The 23373-nt window shown below is 58.2% G+C and overlaps 2 long non-coding RNA genes across 3 annotated transcripts; both read left to right on the top strand.

Moving 5' to 3' along the window:
• The first annotated feature begins 6497 nt into the window (after positions 1-6497).
• LOC137452381 (uncharacterized) lies at positions 6498-8749 on the top strand. Its single transcript, XR_010990064.1, has 3 exons — positions 6498-6893; positions 7916-8024; positions 8654-8749. It is a non-coding gene; the product is annotated as an uncharacterized lncRNA (long non-coding RNA).
• A 6892-nt stretch (positions 8750-15641) lies between these two features.
• LOC137452380 (uncharacterized) lies at positions 15642-17336 on the top strand. 2 transcript variants are annotated; one of them, XR_010990063.1, is made up of 3 exons: positions 15704-15972; positions 16618-16706; positions 16796-17336. It is a non-coding gene; the product is annotated as an uncharacterized lncRNA (long non-coding RNA). The 2 variants fall into 2 exon arrangements; XR_010990062.1 differs by having other exon boundaries at positions 15642-16706.
• Positions 17337-23373: the final 6037 nt, after the last annotated feature.

Here is a 23373-nt window from a genome sequence, read left to right as displayed (position 1 = left end):
TCTCCGTTTCTGCCTCTTGCTGGTGGGGGAGGTTTGGCCAGCATCATTGCCGCAGACTGAAGTCACCTGGAGCCACTTGCTGACTTCTCTTGGCTCTGTGACACAGCTTTGGGTTAGTGACATCCTTGCAAACATCACTGCCAGATCCAGTCACAGTGGTGGTCTGTCAAAGGATGAAAAGATGGGGAACACCGTTCATGTGGGGCAGAGTCAGAGAGAGACACCCATCCAAGTCACCCTCAGAGCTGCATCCGCTCCTTCTCCTCTGTCAAACGATAGAAAACTACAAGAAGAAATAAATGGGAAGGGTGATTGATTGGTGGTGCTTTGATTCATTCTGATCTGTGGTGGATTTGAATCTTTGGAAGCCTGGAATGAATCCCTTTGCCTTCAGCAGGAGATCAGTAGCATTAAACAGGACAATGTGACCCTGTGGAAAATTTTGCAGGTTCCATTTGTGGGCTGTTTTCCTTTTACATGCCCAGCCCAGCTCTGCTGTGAATTAAGATACCACAGAAGTTGCTGGAGGTGGTCAGGTGACACTGGGCTTCATGGTGGGAGCTGCACCCCACCGTGCTCCTGAACTGGGGTGATTGATTCACCTCAGCCTGCTGCAGGTACGTGTTTTTGGAGGTCTTGGAGCCCCCTCATAGCGTCAAGATCACTCCTTGGGGTCTATAAGAGTAGCAGCTTCTTGGCTGCTCCAGTGGCCATCCCTGCTGCACACCCCCATGTTGTCCTCTGGCCTGCTGCCTGGTGGCCTGCCCATTGGTGGGCAGCACCTTGGAGGTGGAGCTGGACTTCAAACAAGGCTGCAAAAAACAGCAGAAGCTTCTGCAGGTATGAGGTAAGCATGGTGCTTTACACTTACATGGCACCCCAAAATTCTTGTAGCAGGCACCCTCCAGGGTGTAGGGGGATACCTACTGCCCCCTCAACGACTCTCTGCAAGTCCCTCACAAAACAAAGGAAATTTGGGCTAGGCTCTTCATCTTATAACCTGGAGTGTTTTGCTTTGTGTGCTATTCAGATGAGTAAGTGCTCTGGTTCAAAACTGCATGGTTTGCTCCTGTGTCCTACCTTTTCCTGTCCCACTCTCCCCTTGTGTCACACCTTTTGTAGCCCCCTTTTCCCCCCTCCTTTTTAGGTCCCCTTCTGTTCCTCCTTTCCCCATCCCCCTGTGCTGAGTCTTTCTCACCACCCTGCATCCCTCCTTTTCCAGTCCCTCTCCCCCTGCTTTTCATGTCACACTGTCTCTCTCTGCACAGTCAGAGACCAGAGAACAGAATTAAGACTCAAGATGGAGTCAAGCACCAAGTAACTTTTATTTGCCTGACAGCAAATTTGCAAATGCAAAGGGGGGAGAGAGAAAAAGAAAGGAAAGAAAGAAGAAAGGGTCAGTTGAGATAGCTGCCACCACCACAGACCTGCAGCGTCCTGAAGGCCAACTCATCTTCCACCTCAGTGGGTCCAACGTTGGCAGTCTTTCCTCTTGCATTTGGTCACATTATATATTCATTTCTCTTCTGAGAATCACTTAGCATGTTCTGTGATTAGTTTTGCTTACCCACAGCTTCCACCCAGCAGTGGTGTGCATGCCCAGTACTGTCACTGGAAGGGTTCTGGTGGTCTTCGGGCTGTCTGAACTGTTCTGTCTCCCAGGCCATGGGTTTGAGCACACGTGCAGAGGTTAGGCCAAATTTATTGGAATCAGCTCCACACTCAGGTGTGGAAGAAAGCAGGAAACCTCTGTCTAGTCTTGCGGTCCAATTGATGCTGCATGGCTGTGGCAGTGATGTCAGTTGTTGGCTTTGTGTTCTAGCAACACTGAACCAAAACAAGCAACCAGTCTCTTACACGAAGTTTGCAGAGATGGGGAGTAGCCTCTGGCCTAGTGAGACTAATCAGCAGTGTTGCTTCAGCTAAGATCTCCATGGTGGAATTTTTTACTGCAGGGAAAATATTGTGGGTAGCAGTTGTCATTAAGTGGGTAGCAAAAAAGGTAAAGGCTCTTAAATGACAAGTAACTGAATTTCATTGCTGTTAAAATATGCAGCAGCAGGTTTAGTTGATTAGATGGTGTTGGGTGATAGATTGGACTTGCTGATCTCAAAGGTCTTTTCCAACCTATTCTTTTTTTTACTTTTATTCTCATGCAAGAGTTGGCTTTCCCTCTGAACTTTTATACTTTTGTGTAAAGCTTGAGCAGCCCTTAACTTTCGAATTATTATACTGCATGCACTACTGCTTTGCAACATTCACAGGACTGTGGTGGTGTCAGACGGTTCACTTGCATTTAGCTCCTCAGGGGCCAGACCTTCCTTTGGGCTGATAGTCTTGGCCAAAGCTGCAATGTTCAGTCCTTGCTGTGAAAGGCAGGAGGTGCTGGCTGGGCAGTTTGCTTTATTTTGTGCCTTTTTGGGGGTGACTCAAAGGGAGTGGGGGGATTGTGGGTGGGCTGGATCTGCCACGTGGGGCAGGGATTGGGCGACCGGCGCTGCGTCCCGGTGTCCCGGCGGTGAGGAGCCCGGTCTCAGGGTTCTGGTATCCTGCGGTCCGGTTTCTGGAGGGGCCGGGGCCGTGGGGGCCCGTGGCGCGGTCACGCTCGCGGGTCTGACGTCCCGGTTTCTAGGGGGGGACCTCGGTTTGAGGGCCCTGCTTCGGGAAGGTTTTTTTCCGTGGTTTCAGGCCTCCGCAGGAGGGAGGGCAGGGACCTGGGCTGCGGCGGGTGAGGTTTCTTTGCGGTTGGACTTTGCAGGGGATCGGCACAGCGAGGGGGGTCGGTCGTTCGCAGGGAGCCGGCTAGCGGCTCGGAGCCGGCGCTTCAACTGCCGCCGCTCGGTTTTGACCCCCGGGCAGTGATTAGTGATCGGGAGAACGGGACAAAAGCAAGTCATCAGAACTGCCTCCCATCCCCATCTCAGAGAGCGCCTTGGGGATCATATTATAGTATTGGGATGATGAGTTGAGAGAAGGAAAATCAAAGAAAAAAATGGTTTAAGCTGCATATGCTGCTGTTTGGATCAGGGCTTCACGCCCTACCCCTGGTCCCATATTTAAGGACAAAGACAAGGAAAAGGCAGACAGGCTGGTGTGAGAATATGGGAGAGGTAAAATCAGAGTGGGGGGGCCACCAAGAAATCAGAAGTGGCCTAATCAAGATCCTCAGTGGGACCATCAACAGCTTCAGGGGAGACAGAACATGGGACAAGGAATTGAAGCTGTGCCCAGAAATTTTGATAAAGCCTATAGTGAGCATCAGAGGAAGCCTCCTATGGGGTGGATGCTAGGATTAAAGAGAAGTTTGCAGCTCTATTCTGGAATAGATCCCGGCTCTGCAGCTGGGGTGATACTTCTCAGGATGCAGTTTGTGGCAAAACCATGGGCAGATATTAGAAATTGGAAAAGATTGAGGATTGGCACGACAGAGGTTTAGAGGAATTACTACGTGAAGCTCGGAAGGTGTTTGTAAGGAGGGATGTAGAGAAACAGAAGGCAAAAGCTAGAATGTTGGTAACTACTGTAAGGGATTATGGATAGAGAGGGAAAAAAAGGTAGAAGTCTTATATGATAAATTAGCCCTCAATAGTAATATTAATGGAGTCCAGAAGACGATGAGTGATTGGATAAATAAAAGAATGTTGATTGATGCTCTGTTTTAAATTTGCCTGACATGGACAAATAATTTGATCTTTTTGTACATCTATATGGGGTGTTGACCCAGGACTGGACTGGAATTAAAAATCCTGTAGGGCATTGTTCCAAGTTATTAGATTCTGTAAGTAGGTGAGGGCCAATTTGCTTATCAGTGACCTTTACTAGTAGAGGAGGCCCAGAAAGCGGCTTTTTGTTTTGTTCTGGTCTCAGATCCCACCTTTGGGATTCCTGATGTATATGGGACTGAAGCTGGGGGTAAAGTGTTAATAACAACTTGGAAAGGAGAGTCACTAATTTCCCCCTGGGAAGGATCTTTTCTTGGTTTTGTTAACAACAGATCCAGCTGTCCGTACTGCAGAACAAGGGTGGACACGTGCTTCCTGAGTAAAAGGAGCACTTCAGGAATGTGCCTCTGAACCTGGCTGACTTGCACCTGTAACACCTCTGGTCTGAAGGCTCTGGAACTAGCGAGACAAACCCACCTTTTGAAACATCTGACATTGTGTGACATCGAATCTGCATTGCAAGAAAATACCAAGGATTTCATTCGGTGTATAAAAGATCCTGGGACTTGATGTCATTGGGGATGGGTAAAGTGTAATGGTAAACTGGCTATTTAGAAAAGTGATGGTAAATTTTTCTGCTGCACTACAATGATGTGCTGAGAGTGTGTGTGGTTATAAATGTATGCTGTTGTAGTTATAATTTGAAGTGATTAGGACAGAGGATTCATCTGTCTTCTTTGTGTTAAAGTACCAAAAACTGTGTTCGGCTAGTGGGACCACAGAGACTGCAATACAGAAAGGACTGCTGGATCCATCCACTGAATGGACTGAGGTACCCCAAATGGAGGACATAAAGATGAGTTCCAGTATCAGAATAGGAGCGGTAATGGTCCTTGCCTGAAAATATCACAAACTAGAAACAGGTCGGGGTTCGAAATTGGTACAACCTCCCTGGACAAGGGAAGGAGACGCGGTCCGAGCAGAGCATTGGTGGGATTGAAGGAGGCAAGGCCGGGTAGACCTCTGTAATTGCCACAAAGAAGATCTAGAACCATGGCTGTGGGCAGCAACCCCATAGGCCACGTGAGTGGACTTGCAAGTCAAACCGGACTCCTAATTCCCAGGATTAACCACTCAGAGGGAGAAAGGTGTCACCCAGGTATTGGTATATATAGCATAGCCACTCACTGTGTATGGCACCTATTAAAGTAAAAGAGGAAATACTTTCAGGCAAGGAACATCAGTTGTTATCCCATTCCCTTTACCAGGAAGTTGAAATTGGGAATCCTTTTGCTTGTTGTAGAATTGTTGCCAAGTTAGGTTATTATGGCTCAAGCCAAATGTAGTAGAAAGAAGGGGAGGGATTGTGAGAAACTGGTTATAATATTTGGCTTTCGCAAGGGGGATTACTGGGGAGCGTGGGGCTGGATCGTTGGGCTGATGGTCTGTATTGTGTGGGGTATTGGGAGAGAAAGGGGAGGTGCCAACAGGTCTAAAGACTGGCCAGGTCAAAAGTGCAGGTTTGGTCTGTCCTGATGGAGAGGGGTGGGAGCGTGCTGGGGAATATATGAATATGTACGCTTTAATATATGAATATGTCTGTTTGCCGTCTCTATCAGCTCACCTCGTGTTGTGGGGGTGCGGCTCTAGCAAGCTCGCTCTGCGCCCAGTGCTGTGTTGCCTTTATTTTATAATAAACTGGTTATAAGTTTTCAGCAGTGAGTTCGTTTCTCACGGTCTCCAGAAGCTTTTCATCAGAGGGAAGTTGCTCATCAGCTTGTCTGCAGGTGAGTGTTTTATAGAATAATAGAATCGTTTGGGTTGGAAAAGGCCTTTCAGATTCCGCAGTCCCAACAGCTCACAAACTGCCAAGTCTCATCCCAATCTCTTTGTCTCTTAAGCATCTGCAGGGATGGGGATTCAACCACTTCCCTGGGGAAACTATTCCAGTCTTTTGAGAAGCTTTCAGTGAAGAAGCTTCTTTAACAGGCAACCTAAACATCCTCTGATACAACTTGAGGCCATTTCCTCACATGGGGGGGGGGGGACAATGAACACCAGAGTGAGCCCCCCCGATGCTGGGAGACCCCAAAATCTAAGATCCTGCAATTCCACTGAAGACACCAGATGAAGGGGGGACCATCAAAGGGTTTAAGTGAGGAGAGCAACAGACAGAAGAGATGGGTGATTGCCAGTGCTAAATGCGCTGACTGCAAAGTGGTCTCGGGGCTGTCAGCCCTGGGAGCCCTGCTCGGCGATGCGGAGCTCTGTGTCTCCTGCGCGGCGGCGTTTGGATCAATACATCATTAATATTGTTATTGCCTCCCCGCCTCCTCCTTTGGCCGCAGGGGGCCAGGGTGCTGCTGGGACAGGACAGCTCCAAGGCAGGACAGCCCCAGGCGCGGCAGGGGGCCGGGGGCACAGCCGGGCGGGGGAGGCAGGGGCGGCCCTGCGGTGTGCCGAGCGGCTGCGAGAGCTCTGAGGGACGGGGAAGAGCGCTGGGGGGGCGGCTCGGAGCCGGGGCCGCTGTGAGCACCGCGGCGGGGCCGGGGCCGGGGTCTGTGCGCCCCGGGGCTCCCCGCCCCAGCGCTCTGCCGCACCGCAGCGCTCGGCGCCGGCCGCTGCCCCTCCGGCCCGGGCTCGGTGCGAGACCTGCAAGGGGCAGAGGCGCTCGGCTCTGCCGCCAGAGCTCAACCCCAGCCTGCGGCCGCGGAGTGCGGAGGCGGCGCTGGGGCAGAGCTCCGGCGCTGAGCTCTGGCAAGCACCGCGGAGCGCCCTGAGGCAGGGCCCGGGCAGGTGCGGGAGAGGGAGCGGGGGGGGCTCGAGCAGGGGGGGCCTGGGGCGGCCGAGAGGGACGTTTTAAATTCCCTTCTGTAACTGTGAGGTCTCTCCTGGGCCGCTCAGAACACTACAGATGGAGATACAGTTCATAGAGGGAGCAGCAGGGGTGCCCGAAGGCTCTCTGGGGGGCGCGCCAGCGCCGGCGGAGGAGACTGAGCGCCCTGAGGCGCGGGGCGGGGCCGGGGGCGGGGCCTGGGCTCCTCCCAGGGCTTCAGCGCGAGAATTCGAGCGGCCAGAGGCGCCCGGCCCGGGCGGGACCGGCCCCGGCCAGAGGCGCCGCTGGACTTGGGAGTTGCGCTCAGAGGGCAGCTGTGGCAGCGCTCCGGCGGATGGAGACCTGGCAGGCGCCTCAGGGGGGCTTTGGCGGATCCGCGAGGGACAGGAGCCCAGGTGCGAGCGGGGACAGGGAGGGCTGGCCCGGGGAGACCTGCGGGAGCTTAGAGCCTGAGGCGCTCGCCGTGCAGCTTCAACCGCCCGTCGGTGCAGATGTCCTCAGTGCAATGAACACGAGGGGGGGCTGCCAGGGCGGCCCGGAGGGCATTCCAGCGGCTGGGGGAGTTCCGGCTCTGCGGGGAAGGCTGAGCCGAGGCGCCGGTAGACGGGCTGGGTGCGAGGACGGCTCCCGAAGCGCAGGGGCAGCGCTGGGGCAGCGCGGGGGGTGGCGGAGCGCTGAAGGCAGCGCTGAGGTGCGTGAGAGGGAACGGGGCTGGGCTGGGGCAGAGCTGCAGCAGCTGAAGGGAGGAGTTTGTGTAGGCAGTGTCTGAGGTGCTGTCATCTCCAGCCCGGAACATACACGTGTTTGTATTGGTTTTAATAAAAGGACATTAAGGGTGGCCGGGCTGGGGGGGGCTGTGTCTGTGAGCGCCACAGAAGGCGCCGCGGCGGGGGGGGGGCTGTGGGGTGTTGGGGGCTGTGAGCGCCCTGAGGGTTCCCGCGCGGCGGCTTTCCCGCCCTGCCCGCGCCACAGGCACCAGCGCGCGCTGTTCCCGCGCGGCCGCCGCCTGAGGCAAGGGGAGGCGCCTGGCTGTGGGGACTGTGAGCGCCCGGAGGGTCCCGGCCTCACCTGTGCGCCCTTCCCGCCAGAGGGGCCGGCGCGCGCCGCGCGCCTCAGGGGCTGCCGGGGCGGGAACGGGAAGCGGCCGGCGCGGCCCGGGGCAGGGCCGGGCCGGGCCGCAGCCCGCAGCTGCGCTGGGGTTGGGGTCTGGGAGGATCCGCTCCTGGGGCAGAGCTGCGGATGCCGGAGGGCAGGGCAGGCAGCGCAGGGGCTTGGGCAGGTTCGTGAGGGCGCAGGGTGAGACCGGCCGGGGGCAGGGGAATCAGCTCGGGGACAATTTCTGTTTCGTTAAAACCTGAGGCACTTCCCTCTGTAGCTCAGCACCTCCTGAGTGTGCCTCTGCTGTTTGCTCCTTCAGGCAGAACGAAGCTCTGCAGGGAGCAGACTCGGGGACAGAGAAGTGACGTTTGGGCACAGAGACTGAGAGGATCTGTGGGGCAGAAAATGCAAACAGAGAAAGCCCTGAGGTAAGCAAGAGCAGAGGTGACATCCTGGAGGGAAAACATGGAGGCAGTTTATACAGGATAAAAGCCAAAGCTTTCGGAGGGAAAAGCTGAGGCAATGTGCTGGGGGCAGAGCGGGCATGGAGGGAACCTGAGGCAACCCACAGGGAGAAGGTGAAAATTGTCCTGAGAAAACCTGAGCAAAGAAGAGGGGACACAGGAAGCAGCTTGGAGGGAAGACTTAAGGCAAATATCTGTGAGACAAGACACAGAAATGAACAGGAAAGTTAACCTATGGGAGACAAAAACGAGGATTTGAGAGGGAAAATCACAGCTTATTTAGGAGGGAGAGTGAGGGGGAGGAAAGGCATGGGAGGGAAGAGCTGAGGAAAGGTGGAAGGAGGAAAGGGGATGTTTGGGAGGGAAACAGAGGCCATTTTGGACGGGAGGAAGGGAAATTATGCCTGGAATTGAGAAGGAAATCTGTAGGGCAGAGAATGAAAATGTTGAAAATAGAAGCTAAGATAATGCAAGGAGAGAAAGGACATTTTGAACAGAAAAAGCCTGTAGCGATTGAGGAGCAGTGATACCTTTTCCCCTTGGGCGGGGAGGAATTGGCACTGCTGAGGCCTAACTCTGTCCTCCTTCCTCAGAGGCAGCTGGCACAGAGCCCCACTATGGAGCGGCAAGGCAAGGTGCGGGGCGGCAAGAGGAGCTGAGAAGAGGAGGAGCACCGGGCTGAACAGCTGGACATGGGCAAGGCGCCCTGGGCAATGAGACCTCCCTCTCAATTTGGCTGTGGTAACACAAGATCTTTGCCAGCACCGTTAGGGTGCCCTGGTTGGCTTTGTGCTGGGCGACCTCCCTGTAAGCAGGGCTCGGTCTTTGCTTTTGCTGTTGTAGGCGTTTTGCCACCTAGCTCCTTGGCTGCACGGAGACTGGCAACCCTGTAAGGAGGGTCCGAGCCGGCGTCTCGGCCCGTATGGGGGGAAGTGTAGCTGCCTGGACCCCAGCCCCCCCTGTAAGCAGGGGAGGGCCCTTTAAACAGTTTCTCGGCTGCTGGCGGCCTGGCCAGCGTGACGCCCTGTACTTGGGGCATGTCACAACGATTGGCATCCTGAGGCCCCTCTACCTGCATGCATCCCCGGGGGGGCCAGGTCTGACCCTCTGCTCTCCTGCTCGGGGTTAAGGATGCCTGCCCCACCAGTGGCTGCCCAGAGCTTGCTCCCTCTCTTGGGAAGGGCTGTGTGTGTGGCCCCTCTTGCCTCTGTGTGCCTGAGTCTGCTTGTCCTTTAGGTCCCTTAGAAAAGGCTGTAGCTTAGCTTAGGCTTCCCAGGAGGGAAAGAGGGGCTCTGGGCGGTTCCACGGCAGTCTCCTTGGAGGCCTCGAGTGGGGTGGGAGCTCGGCTTGCCCCTCCTTTGATTGGATGGACGCAGCGAAGCCGCTTAAGTCGTCTTGCGGCAAGGTGACCCCCCTGTAGTTCAGGGCCTGGGTCTCTCCCTTCATGGCAGCCTGTTCCCTTGGCACCCTGACGCCTTAACAGCCCCGCACTCGGGGCCTGTGTGACGAGTTATGGAGCCTTCTGTGCCGTTCTGTCCCCTTCTGTCCCCAGCAGCAGCCCAAGGTCCCTGTAAGCAGGGCTGGGGAGGCTGCTTTTGGCAGCTAACAGGAACAAACCCTTAGAGGGTTGAGGTCAGTCCCTGGGCTCCTGAAGAGGTGGTGTTGTGCTGCAGCCAGGAGGGCCGGCCCGTAAGTGGGCGCAGGCCAGAGCCCGTGGCTCTCCGTGGGGCTTTTTGGGAGTGCCGGGCCGAGAGCGACCGCCCTGTAGGCAGGGAAGTGTGTTGCCGGTGTCCGGCGGGAGGTTCAAGGAGGGACCCCCCCTGTAATCAGGGCGGGTAGATCTGGTCCCGGCCTTTCAGAGGCATGGGGCCAGGGAGTGTGTGGGGCTTATCTTAGCGTGTTGTTCCCCCCCGCCCCACCCCGTCTTCGGGGCTGGGGCCACAGCCCCCCGGCCTTTGGCCGTGATGCCCCACTGCCTGGCTGCTGTCTTCCTGTAGCTGCGGGGCCAGGCCAAGCTCTCAGCTCCCTGGGTTTCGACCCGCCCGTAAGAGGGGTCGGGGTCCGAGTGCCTTTGCGCTCAGCTGGCAGCCTGTGTGGGGCACCCCCCCCGGCTAGCGGGGTGTGGGTCAAGATGCCCCTGAAGCGGAGAGAAGGAGCCTCCGTGGGCCTTTTGGGACCAGGGCCGCCCTGTAAGTCAGGGCCCGGTCAGTGCCCTGGCATCCCGGGCGCTTTGAAATGCCAGCGGCGGCTCCAGCCCCCTGTAAGCAGGGTCGTGCAGCCGCTCTGGCCGCTGCGTTGCATGCCCAGCTCCATTGCCCAGGGCGTCTGCTGCGGCGCCCGTCTGCGGTCCCGACCGGAAGTGTGCCGTGCGCCGCTTGGGTGAGTCGAGCGAAAGCGGGAAGACTTTGCAGAGCTGGGGGTGTCTGCGGGCGGGTAGCTGGCCGGGGGGTGCCCATGGGGAGCTGCCTGCGGGGCTGGAGGCTTCCCTCTTTCCCTCGGGCGGGGAGCAACTGGCACTACTGAGGCCTAACTCTGTCCTCCTTCCTTGGCAGTGGCTGGCACAGAAGGAAGAAGAGGCCCGCTGCGGAGCGGCGAGGCAACATACGGCGGAGGCAAGAGGCGGCGAGGCAAGAGGAGCGGCGTCCGGCTGAAGAGCAGGACAGGAGAAAGGCGCCCTGGGCAATGAGACCTCCCTCTCAATTTGGCTGTGGTAACACAAGATCTTTGCCAGCACCGTTAGGGTGCCCTGGTTGGCTTTGTGCTGGGCGACCTCCCTGTAAGCAGGGCTCGGTCTTTGCTTTTGCTCTTGTAGGCGTTTTGCCACCTAGCTCCTTGGCTGCACGGAGACTGGCAACCCTGTAAGGAGGGTCCGAGCCGGCGTCTCGGCCCGTATGGGGGGAAGTGTAGCTGCCTGGACCCCAGCCCCCCCTGTAAGCAGGGGAGGGCCCTTTAAACAGTTTCTCGGCTGCTGGCGGCCTGGCCAGCGTGATGCCCTGTACTTGGGGCATGTCACAACGATTGGCATCCTGAGGCCCCTCTACCTGCATGCATCCCCGGGGGGGCCAGGTCTGACCCTCTGCTCTCCTGCTCGGGGTTAAGGATGCCTGCCCCACCAGTGGCTGCCCAGAGCTTGCTCCCTCTCTTGGGAAGGGCTGTGTGCGTGGCCCCTCTTGCCTCTCTGTGCCTGAGTCTGCTTGTCCTTTAGGTCCCTTAGAAAAGGCTGTAGCTTAGCTTAGGCTTCCCAGGAGGGAAAGAGGGGCTCTGGGCGGTTCCACGGCAGTCTCCTTGGAGGCCTCGAGTGGGGTGGGAGCTCGGCTTGCCCCTCCTTTGATTGGATGGACACAGCGAAGCCGCTTAAGTCGTCTTGCGGCAAGGTGACCCCCCTGTAGTTCAGGGCCTGGGTCTCTGCCTTCATGGCAGCCTGTTCCCTTGGCACCCTGTCAGCTTAACAGCCCCGCACTCGGGGCCTGTGTGACGAGTTATGGAGCCTTCTGTGCCGTTCTGTCCCCTTCTGTCCCCAGCAGCAGCCCAAGGTCCCTGTAAGCAGGGCTGGGGAGGCTGCTTTTGGCAGCTAACAGGAACAAACCCTTAGAGGGTTGAGGTCAGTCCCTGGGCTCCTGAAGAGGTGGTGTTGTGCTGCAGCCAGGAGGGCCGGCCCGTAAGTGGGCGCAGGCCAGAGCCCGTGGCTCTCCGTGGGGCTTTTTGGGAGTGCCGGGCCGAGAGCGACCGCCCTGTAGGCAGGGAAGTGTGTTGCCGGTGTCCGGCGGGAGGTTCAAGGAGGGACCCCCCCTGTAATCAGGGCGGGTAGATCTGGTCCCGGCCTTTCAGAGGCATGGGGCCAGGGAGTGTGTGGGGCTTATCTTAGCGTGTTGTTCCCCCCCGCCCCACCCCGTCTTCGGGGCTGGGGCCACAGCCCCCCGGCCTTTGGCCGTGATGCCCCACTGCCTGGCTGCTGTCTTCCTGTAGCTGCGGGGCCAGGCCAAGCTCTCAGCTCCCTGGGTTTCGACCCGCCCGTAAGAGGGGTCGGGGTCCGAGTGCCTTTGCGCTCAGCTGGCAGCCTGTGTGGGGCACCCCCCCCGGCTAGCGGGGTGTGGGTCAAGATGCCCCTGAAGCGGAGAGAAGGAGCCTCCGTGGGCCTTTTGGGACCAGGGCCGCCCTGTAAGTCAGGGCCCGGTCAGTGCCCTGGCATCCCGGGCGCTTTGAAATGCCAGCGGCGGCTCCAGCCCCCTGTAAGCAGGGTCGTGCAGCCGCTCTGGCCGCTGCGTTGCATGCCCAGCTCCATTGCCCAGGGCGTCTGCTGCGGCGCCCGTCTGCGGTCCCGACCGGAAGTGTGCCGTGCGCCGCTTGGGTGAGTCGAGCGAAAGCGGGAAGACTTTGCAGAGCTGGGGGTGTCTGCGGGCGGGTAGCTGGCCGGGGGGTGCCCATGGGGAGCTGCCTGCGGGGCTGGAGGCTTCCCTCTTTCCCTCGGGCGGGGAGCAACTGGCACTACTGAGGCCTAACTCTGTCCTCCTTCCTTGGCAGTGGCTGGCACAGAAGGAAGAAGAGGCCCGCTGCGGAGCGGCGAGGCAACATACGGCGGAGGCAACATACGGCGGAGGCAAGAGGCGGCGAGGCAACATACGGCGGAGGCAAGAGGCGGCGAGGCAAGAGGAGCGGCGTCCGGCTGAAGAGCAGGACAGGAGAAAGGCGCCCTGGGCAATGAGACCTCCCTCTCAATTTGGCTGTGGTAACACAAGATCTTTGCCAGCACCGTTAGGGTGCCCTGGTTGGCTTTGTGCTGGGCGACCTCCCTGTAAGCAGGGCTCGGTCTTTGCTTTTGCTCTTGTAGGCGTTTTGCCACCTAGCTCCTTGGCTGCACGGAGACTGGCAACCCTGTAAGGAGGGTCCGAGCCGGCGTCTCGGCCCGTATGGGGGGAAGTGTAGCTGCCTGGACCCCAGCCCCCCCTGTAAGCAGGGGAGGGCCCTTTAAACAGTTTCTCGGCTGCTGGCGGCCTGGCCAGCGTGACGCCCTGTACTTGGGGCATGTCACAACGATTGGCATCCTGAGGCCCCTCTACCTGCATGCATCCCCGGGGGGGCCAGGTCTGACCCTCTGCTCTCCTGCTCGGGGTTAAGGATGCCTGCCCCACCAGTGGCTGCCCAGAGCTTGCTCCCTCTCTTGGGAAGGGCTGTGTGCGTGGCCCCTCTTGCCTCTCTGTGCCTGAGTCTGCTTGTCCTTTAGGTCCCTTAGAAAAGGCTGTAGCTTAGCTTAGGCTTCCCAGGAGGGAAAGAGGGGCTCTGGGCGGTTCCACGGCAGTCTCCTTGGAGGCCTCGAGTGGGGTGGGAGCTCGGCTTGCCCCTCCTTTGATTGGATGGACACAGCGAAGCCGCTTAAGTCGTCTTGCGGCAAGGTGACCCCCCTGTAGTTCAGGGCCTGGGTCTCTGCCTTCATGGCAGCCTGTTCCCTTGGCACCCTGTCAGCTTAACAGCCCCGCACTCGGGGCCTGTGTGACGAGTTATGGAGCCTTCTGTGCCGTTCTGTCCCCTTCTGTCCCCAGCAGCAGCCCAAGGTCCCTGTAAGCAGGGCTGGGGAGGCTGCTTTTGGCAGCTAACAGGAACAAACCCTTAGAGGGTTGAGGTCAGTCCCTGGGCTCCTGAAGAGGTGGTGTTGTGCTGCAGCCAGGAGGGCCGGCCCGTAAGTGGGCGCAGGCCAGAGCCCGTGGCTCTCCGTGGGGCTTTTTGGGAGTGCCGGGCCGAGAGCGACCGCCCTGTAGGCAGGGAAGTGTGTTGCCGGTGTCCGGCGGGAGGTTCAAGGAGGGACCCCCCCTGTAATCAGGGCGGGTAGATCTGGTCCCGGCCTTTCAGAGGCATGGGGCCAGGGAGTGTGTGGGGCTTATCTTAGCGTGTTGTTCCCCCCCGCCCCACCCCGTCTTCGGGGCTGGGGCCACAGCCCCCCGGCCTTTGGCCGTGATGCCCCACTGCCTGGCTGCTGTCTTCCTGTAGCTGCGGGGCCAGGCCAAGCTCTCAGCTCCCTGGGTTTCGACCCGCCCGTAAGAGGGGTCGGGGTCCGAGTGCCTTTGCGCTCAGCTGGCAGCCTGTGTGGGGCACCCCCCCCGGCTAGCGGGGTGTGGGTCAAGATGCCCCTGAAGCGGAGAGAAGGAGCCTCCGTGGGCCTTTTGGGACCAGGGCCGCCCTGTAAGTCAGGGCCCGGTCAGTGCCCTGGCATCCCGGGCGCTTTGAAATGCCAGCGGCGGCTCCAGCCCCCTGTAAGCAGGGTCGTGCAGCCGCTCTGGCCGCTGCGTTGCATGCCCAGCTCCATTGCCCAGGGCGTCTGCTGCGGCGCCCGTCTGCGGTCCCGACCGGAAGTGTGCCGTGCGCCGCTTGGGTGAGTCGAGCGAAAGCGGGAAGACTTTGCAGAGCTGGGGGTGTCTGCGGGCGGGTAGCTGGCCGGGGGGTGCCCATGGGGAGCTGCCTGCGGGGCTGGAGGCTTCCCTCTTTCCCTCGGGCGGGGAGCAACTGGCACTACTGAGGCCTAACTCTGTCCTCCTTCCTTGGCAGTGGCTGGCACAGAAGGAAGAAGAGGCCCGCTGCGGAGCGGCGAGGCAACATACGGCGGAGGCAAGAGGCGGCGAGGCAACATACGGCGGAGGCAAGAGGCGGCGAGGCAACATACGGCGGAGGCAAGAGGCGGCGAGGCAAGAGGAGCGGCGTCCGGCTGAAGAGCAGGACAGGAGAAAGGCGCCCTGGGCAATGAGACCTCCCTCTCAATTTGGCTGTGGTAACACAAGATCTTTGCCAGCACCGTTAGGGTGCCCTGGTTGGCTTTGTGCTGGGCGACCTCCCTGTAAGCAGGGCTCGGTCTTTGCTTTTGCTCTTGTAGGCGTTTTGCCACCTAGCTCCTTGGCTGCACGGAGACTGGCAACCCTGTAAGGAGGGTCCGAGCCGGCGTCTCGGCCCGTATGGGGGGAAGTGTAGCTGCCTGGACCCCAGCCCCCCCTGTAAGCAGGGGAGGGCCCTTTAAACAGTTTCTCGGCTGCTGGCGGCCTGGCCAGCGTGACGCCCTGTACTTGGGGCATGTCACAACGATTGGCATCCTGAGGCCCCTCTACCTGCATGCATCCCCGGGGGGGCCAGGTCTGACCCTCTGCTCTCCTGCTCGGGGTTAAGGATGCCTGCCCCACCAGTGGCTGCCCAGAGCTTGCTCCCTCTCTTGGGAAGGGCTGTGTGTGTGGCCCCTCTTGCCTCTGTGTGCCTGAGTCTGCTTGTCCTTTAGGTCCCTTAGAAAAGGCTGTAGCTTAGCTTAGGCTTCCCAGGAGGGAAAGAGGGGCTCTGGGCGGTTCCACGGCAGTCTCCTTGGAGGCCTCGAGTGGGGTGGGAGCTCGGCTTGCCCCTCCTTTGATTGGATGGACGCAGCGAAGCCGCTTAAGTCGTCTTGCGGCAAGGTGACCCCCCTGTAGTTCAGGGCCTGGGTCTCTGCCTTCATGGCAGCCTGTTCCCTTGGCACCCTGTCAGATTAACAGCCCCGCACTCGGGGCCTGTGTGACGAGTTATGGAGCCTTCTGTGCCGTTCTGTCCCCTTCTGTCCCCAGCAGCAGCCCAAGGTCCCTGTAAGCAGGGCTGGGGAGGCTGCTTTTGGCAGCTAACAGGAACAAACCCTTAGAGGGTTGAGGTCAGTCCCTGGGCTCCTGAAGAGGTGGTGTTGTGCTGCAGCCAGGAGGGCCGGCTGGGGGCATCCCTCTTTCCCTCGGGCAGGGAGGAATTGGCACTACCGAGGCCTTCTTTTGTCCTTTTGGCAATCTTTGTCAAGGCAGACAGAACGTAGCACTGCTGTGTATCATCACTTCTTGTCCTGCTCCTTCAGATATTCTTCATGTGGAAAGCACACTCAGACTAGCCTTCAGCTGCCACAAGCTGTATCAAAGGCCTGCCTCAGGTGATTTTTTGCCTGTTTATGTCTCCTGGCATAATGAGCTGCAGTCCTGTTGTGCAAGAATCCCATCCTTCTTCCATGTGGATTGTCACTTGCACTAGTGCAAAATGGTTGAGGTACCACGCAGCTCTTACTGTGTCCGTTTGAAGTCCATTTTGCTTCGATTCTGGACAGCTTTTCTGTGCTCAGGGTGAACATGCCACAGGTGTAAGGGTGAATTTGTGTTCCCAGTGATCCTCTTCTTTGGGAGAGAATAATTTTTGTTCTGTTGCTCTTATGTGATGCCTCCGTGCTTTTAATGAGTTGGAAGGAAATTTTAAGTGGTATGGAAGCAGTATTCAGCAGGGACACTAAGGACCAGTTTTCAGTTAGTCCACGTGCCAGGCAATCAGGTGAGAGGGCAGACTCAAATCAAACTCTCCAAAGCTTCTCATCATGTCTTCACATGGAGCAACTGCTCCTTCCCTTGCAGGCATCCTGGCTTGTTTCTAGGCTTAAGCATCTGTTGTGGACGTTCTTTGCACTTTTTAACCCTCCTAAACACCGGGGGGATTCTTCAGGGAACAGTTTAGCTCAATCACAGCACTTATTTGTCTGTAAAATTTTGCCAGTGCTTCTGTAATAAAAAGGTTTTTATTTCTGCTGTAGCTTGCAAGCTGGTGACCACCGTGGGAGCACCGCTCTGTTGTTCACAGAGTGTTTTTTTGTTGCAAACTTGGGACAAATGTGAGATTTAGGTGAGTTACTCTCTTTAGAAGTGTCTGCTCAGCCATCCTCTTCCTGGATCTCTTGGACAGAAGAAAGGTTTGTCTCTCTCTGTTTGCAGTGCCCTGATGAGGACTTGTGCCAACACAGGCTCAGAAAGCTGAAACCACCGAAGGGTTTAGTGGATGAGAGCAAAGCTCAGCCAGTTGCTGAAGGTGGAAACCTTACCCAGAAGGCTGTCCCCAGCTCGGGGTGATAAAAAGAAGAGGAGCGTAGCCGCTCAGCTGTCTTTCCTTCTGTGATGCCACGTGGGGGTGGTAAGGGTGCAGCAGAGGAGCAGTGAGGGAGGGGTGGGGGCAGTCTCCCACAAAGGCTGCTTGCAGACCTGAATGTTTGAAATGCCAGAACGTTCTTGGAGGGGAGGGAAAGCCCTGGGAAAGTGTGAGTGTGAGGTGTTCCAGCAGAGGAAAAGCGGTGCTGTTTAGCAGGAGATTGCAGGACAGTGATTTGTATGCAGCAAGGCTTTGACCTGACTCCCCCTGGATCTCTGTTATCTTGAAATGCTTCCAGAATAGAAAAGCACAGCCTGAGCAGGCCACAGAGGGTTTGAACTGGAAATAGAAATATCAACTGTGTCTCTCTCAATTAAAACTTTGTGTGTGCTTGTGGTGTGTTGTTTTTTCTTGGAATGGAAAAAGCCTGGAAGGGAGCTCAGCAAAGCTGCTCCCCAGGCAGAGGTGGAGGACCTGCCCCAGACCTGCTGTGTTGGGAGTCTGTTACAGGGGTCTGCTGTTATCTAAAGTGGGCCTTGGGGGGTATGAAAAGGGAATTTGGGGGTATCTGAATGGTTCTGAGGGCCTCTGCAGGGTCCTGATGGAGACTGGGGGGAGGTGGTGGGGTTTAGGGTCAGGCATCTCTGTGGGGTTCCAGGTTTTGGGGTCTTGCAGGAGCTGGGGAGGTCTCACTCTGGGTTTTAGTGTACCTGCAGCCCTGGGAGGCCCCAGCTTCGACTCCCCCTGCACCTAAAGGTAAGCTCGGTGCACCTCCAGGGCTTCAGATTGTGACAAAAGGGGTCTGGGGACATGTGAACGGGACTGGGGGTACCAAGGCGGTTCTGACCTCACCAAGGTGCTGGCTGGGCAGTTTGCTTTATTTTGTGACATTTTTGGGGGTGAATCAAAGGGAGTGGGGGGATTGTGGGTGGGCTGGTTTTGCCACGTGGGGCAGGGGGCTGCTGCAGCAGAGGAGCAGGTGAGCGAGGGCTGGGGGCACCCCCCTAAAGTGCTGAAAACTCTCAGAGAGGACCACGAAATCTTCAAAACTGTAAGCACTGGGGTGAGGCGAGGCGGAGCCAAACCTCTGGTTTGCAGCTGGAGAGGCAGGGGTTGGAGTGATGGTGCGTAAGAAAGCTTTGGAAACGACCCCTGTCTGCCCTTTTTAAAGGCTTAGAGAATTGAAAAACAGAAGCCACAGAGGGGCTTGAGCTATAAGCAGAGCCTGTGTCATGCAAATTCAAAACAGTGGGGTGTGCGCGTTGTGGTTTGTAATGTAAATAGAAAAGATTCTGAGCAGGGCCGAGCCGAGCTGCTGCCCGCGCCCAGGGAAGTGCTCAATCCCGCCCCGCCTGTGTAATGACACTGCTGCAGTGGGCACAGCGCCTGCGCCCTAGCCCGGCTCTGCTCGCGCCAGGGGGGCAGCGTCCCGGTGGTCGCTATGGATACGGCGCCTGCGCCGCAGCGGGTCCGGTCCCGCGCACGCGCCCTCCTCGCCACAGCCCTTTACAGCCTCCCAGTCCATCCCATTTTCTCCTACACCTTTCCCAGTCTGGGAGGAGACTGGTAGGGGCTGGAAGTTTCTGGGAGAGTCTGGGAGCCATACCTGCAGCACCTGGAGTCAGACCTGGAGCCCTGGGAGACAACTGGAAGCAGCAGGAACCCAACTGGGACAAAACTGGGAGCCAGCTGTGAAAGTGCCCTCCCAGTCCCTGCCAGTCCCTCCCAGTCCATTCCCACTATGTCCCCTCCCTGTCCCTCCATGTCCCCTCCGACACTGTCCCACTCCCTCCCCAGTCCCCTCCCAGTCCCTCCCTGTTTATTCCTGTCCCTCCCAGTACCTCCCAATCCCTTCTACTCCTGTCCCAGTAGAGGAGACCAGTAGGGACCAGGAGGCACTGGGAGACATACCTGGGCCAGGTGGAGGCATTGCTGGAGCCCTGGGACACAAGTGGAAGCAGTGGGAACCCAACTGGGAGCACTAGGGGTCCCTGGGAGGAACTGGGGGAGCACTGGGAGTATCTCCCCATGACCCCCAGTGCCCCCCTGAGCCCCTCCAGACCGCCCCAAAGTCTTTCCACAGTCTCTGAGTTCTTCCCAGTGCCATGTAGAGCCCTTCCCAGTACCTCCCAGTTAACCCTTATAGTTCTCCAGTGCCCCTCACTCCCCCCCAGTAACCCTCCCCCCCCAGAGTCCTTCCACAGCCTCCCAGTACCTTCTAGTACTTCCCAGTAACCCCCAGTTCCTCCTAGTACCTCCCAGTCTCACATAATCAACCAGGTTTGAAGAGACCTCAGATCTCATCAGTTCCCTCCTATGTCTGCATCCCTATCCCCTCCTCACAATTAAACCATGGCTCCAGGTGCCACATCCAGTTCTTTTTTGGAACACCTCCAGGGATGGGGACTCCACCACCTCCCTGGGCAGCACATTCCAATGGCCAATTCCTCTTTCTGGGATGAACTTTGTCCTCACCTCCAGCCTAAACCTCCCCTGGCACAGCTTGAGACTGTGTCCTCTTGTTCTGGTACTGGGTGCCTGGGTGAACAGACCAAACCCCACCTGGCTACAACCTGCCCTCAGGTAGTTGTAGAGAGCAAGAAGGTCTCCCCTGAGCCTCCTCTTCTCCAGGCTAAGCAACCCCAGCTCCCTCAGCCTTGCCTCACAGGGCTGTGCTCCAGACCCCTCCCCAGCTTTGTTGCCCTTCTCTGGACACCTTCCAGCATCTCAACATCTTTCCTAAACTGAGTGGCCCAGGAACTGGACACAGAACTCAAGGTGTGGCCTGTCCAGTGCTGAGCACAGGGCAGAATGACCTCCCTGCTCCTGCTGGCCACACTGTTCCTGATGCAGGCCAGGATGTATTTAGCCTTCTTGGCCACCTGGGCACACTGCTGGCTCATGTTCAGCTGGTGTCAACCAGCACCCTCAGGTCCCTTTCTGCCTGGTTCCTCTCCAGCTAGTCTGACCCCAGCCTGTAGCAATGCCTGGGGTTGTTGTGGTAATGTGTAGAACCTGGCACTTGGATGTGTTCAATATCATGCCCTTGGACTCTGCCTGGAGGAAAGCAGAAAGTATCTATGGAAGGTTTCAGGACAGGAAAGAACAACAGGCTGCTGACGACGGAAGAACGGTCTGATGATAAAGAAGAGCTGACTGCAGTAAACAGCCTGAAGTGCGAGACAGAAGGACGCTCGCCTCCGTGCTGGAGAAGCTCAATCCCTCCCAGTCTCCTTCTCATCTTGCAGCGTGGCAGATTTCCCGGAGTGGGAAAGCAGAGCTGCGCTCTCTTTGGTCAGTGCAGTTTAGGTGGGAAGTGCTTCCACTGGCTCCATTGGTCCAGATCACCCCAGTTTGGGCTCTGTTTACTTTGGGGCCATTTGGGCCCATTTAGGATCCTCTTTGGGACTTTTTTCCCAGTTGTTCCCAGTGCCTTCCAGTTCCTTCGGAGCTCTCTCACAGTTCTCCCCAGTGCCTCCCACTTGAGCCTCCACTACCTCTCAGTCTCTACCAGTTTCCTCCCAGTTTTCTTTCAGTCTCTGACAGTTTCCTCCTCCTTCCCTCCCAGATTCCACCTCGTGCCCTCCCAGTCACTCCCAGTTTCTTCCCAGTCGCTTCCAGTTCTCTGCCAGTCCTTTGGTGGGAGGAAACTGTTGGGACCGGGAGGGCACCGGGAGGAGGCCATTACTGTGTAGTTTGGTAATACTGATGGCTGCAGCTGGTGCTGAGCTAAACAGAATGATCACAGAAGGCTTTTGCTCTGAAGCCAGAGCTGCCTGCTGGGGGAACGAACGTTTTTCTGACAGCTCTTGGAGGAACGTTTCTGTACAGGTGTTCCCCAGGGCTCCTCAGCTGCTCAGAACTCAACGTGTTGTCTTGGAGGGGAATAAAACCCATGGAAAGCTGAGCGTGAAGTGACAACGCAGGCACCGCGCCCCCCAGCGTGGCACCGCCCCCCCCAGCGTGGCACCGCGCCCCCAGCGTGGCACCGCCCCGCTCCAGCGTGGCACCGCCCCCCCAGCGTGGCACCGCCCCGCTCCAGCGTGGCACCGCCCCCCCAGCGTGGCACCGCCCCGCTCCAGCGTGGCACCGCCCCCCCCAGCGTGGCACCGCCCCGCTCCAGCGTGGCACCGCCCCCCCAGCGTGGCACCGCCCCGCTCCAGCGTGGCACCGCCCCCCTCCAGCGTGGCACCGCCCCGCTCCAGCGTGGCACCGCCCCCATCCAGCGTGGCACCTCCCCCTCCAGCGTGGCACCGCCCCCCAGCGTGGCACCGCCCCTCCAGCGTGGCACCGCCCCCTCCAGCGTGGCACCGCCCCCCAGCGTGGCACCGCCCCCCAGCCTGAACCCCACCCCCCAGCATGGCACCGCCCTCAACAACATGGCGCCAGATGCTTTAAAATGGCTCAGTGCAGGGTTGTGGCTGGTAGAGGTTGGAGCTCTTCTGCTGTGTCCCAGGTCAGTGCCAGTCTCTGCTGCTTTGGGGGGTTTCTCTATAGCAGCCGCTGCAGCTGCGCGGGGCTTGGGGGGGGTGGCCACCGGCGGGGCAGCGCGGGGCTTTTGGGGGGAGAGGGGCGTGTCCGGTCTTGGCCGGTGGGGCTCCGCGGGGGTGGCGGCTGCTGCCTCAACCGTACCCAGAGGCCCCGTGGGAGCTCAATGCTGCCACCCGGTGTGTAATGGCCGGCAGTGCAGCCGTGCCGCGGCGTGTGCCGCCCCGGGGGAGCTCAATGCTGCCACCCGGTGTGTAATGGCCGGCAGTGCAGCCGTGCCGCGGCGTATACCGCCCCGTGGGAGCTCAATGCTGCCACCCTGTGTGTAATGGCCGGCAGTGCAGCCGTGCCGCGGCGTGTGCCGCCCCGGGGGAGCTAATTTCTGCAGCCTAACTGCGCTGAATGCTCGAAAATTCTTAGGAGAAGAGCGGAGAGCTTGACTCGAGCGTCGCTATGGATCCGGCGCCTGCGCCCTAGCCCGGCTCTGCTCGCGCCAGGGGGGCAGCGTCCCGGTGGTCGCTATGGATACGGCGCCTGCGCCGCAGCGGGTCCGGTCCCGGTGTCGCTGCCGGCCCGGGACTCCCAGGTGTGTTCCTTCCGGCGTCTGAAGGTGGTCTGGGGCCATCGGCAGGGCTTTTGGGGGTGACGGAGGAGGTCTGGGGACACCTAAAAGGGTCTGGGGATACGTAAAGTTCTCGTGGGGTCATCTGAAAGGATCAAGGGTCGTGGGGAGGCAGCTGGGCACCTCCGACGGACCCTTTGGGAGGTCTCTGCAGGCTCCCGTTGGAGCTGGGGGTGTCTCGGGATGGGTTTGGGTTTGGGTTTGTGCTGCAAACAGCGTTGATAATGACTTAGAGAAAGACACACAAGAGACTCAGTAAGTCTCTTGTATCGTGCTTCTATTCTGGCGCCTGACACAGGTAGGATCATTTCAAAAGAGCTGTGTGTCTTCAGAGAGGTTTGGGCAAACTTTTATACAAAAAGTTATCTGTCTATAATGACAGAGGTCCAGATGCTGCCTATCTATACAAAGCAATCACTCTCTCTGTGCAGAACCTCTTCCTAACCTCTAGCCTAAACCTCCCCTGGTGCAGCCTGAGACTGTGTCCTCTTGCTGGGCCCGGTGATGATCAAAGTTCTTTTCCAAGCTGCTCACTCCTGTTTGGTTTTATTCTCCTGCATGAATTGTCAGTTCAAAGCACTCGAGAGAAATGGTGTGATGGCTGTGCTGCAAAGCATCAGACTGGGGACCGAAAGACAACCTCCTGTGGATCGATGTACCGGGATATTCCAGGAACCTCTGTGCTGCCATAGACCTGGACTTAAACTCGTTCCAGATGCCGCGGTGTGTTCCACATGACAATCGCACTCGGCACGTGAAGAGTGGCCAAGAGACTTCCCTTGTTTCCTTTGTGGAAGGCTTTTGTGTGTCCCCCGGCCCCGGGGGCCGTGTTCCTCTCGGGCAGGCTGCGGACGAGGCTGCCCTCGGCAGCAGGCGTGCCGCAAGCGGAGCGGCGAAGCTGTGTTCCTGGCAGTTCTCTCTCCGCCTGGATCAGGACGAAGGTGCCGGCCGACAAGGACTTGCACTGACACAGGGTCAGAGAGCTGAGAGCACCAAAGGGTTTAATTGGTGAGAGCAACAGACTTGGTTGCTGCCACCCGCTGCTAAGTGGCCCCCACATGGGGTTTGGAGGCAGGTAAAGGTTTCTTTTGGCGTGTGAAGGGGTTTTGTGGGCATCTAGAAGGGGTGTGGAGCCCCCTGAAAGGGTCTGGGATAGTGTCAGGAGGTTCTGGGCTGGTCCACCAGCGGGTCTGGGGACATTAGAAGCGTCTGGGGGTACCTAAAATGGAGCTGTAAATATGTTAATGAATTGAATTCACTACAGGGCATAGGCTCAGAAGTTCACTTCAGACTCCTCACCTTTCCCAGACCGAGTCC

This window comes from Melanerpes formicivorus, unplaced genomic scaffold (genome assembly GCF_026170545.1).
Source record: "Melanerpes formicivorus ecotype bairdi unplaced genomic scaffold, bMelFor1.0.p_v2 SCAF_52, whole genome shotgun sequence".
Classification (NCBI taxonomy): Eukaryota; Metazoa; Chordata; class Aves; order Piciformes; family Picidae; genus Melanerpes; species Melanerpes formicivorus.
Note: the sequence above shows the minus strand (reverse complement) of the source record. Positions and strands in the feature narration are given on the sequence as shown.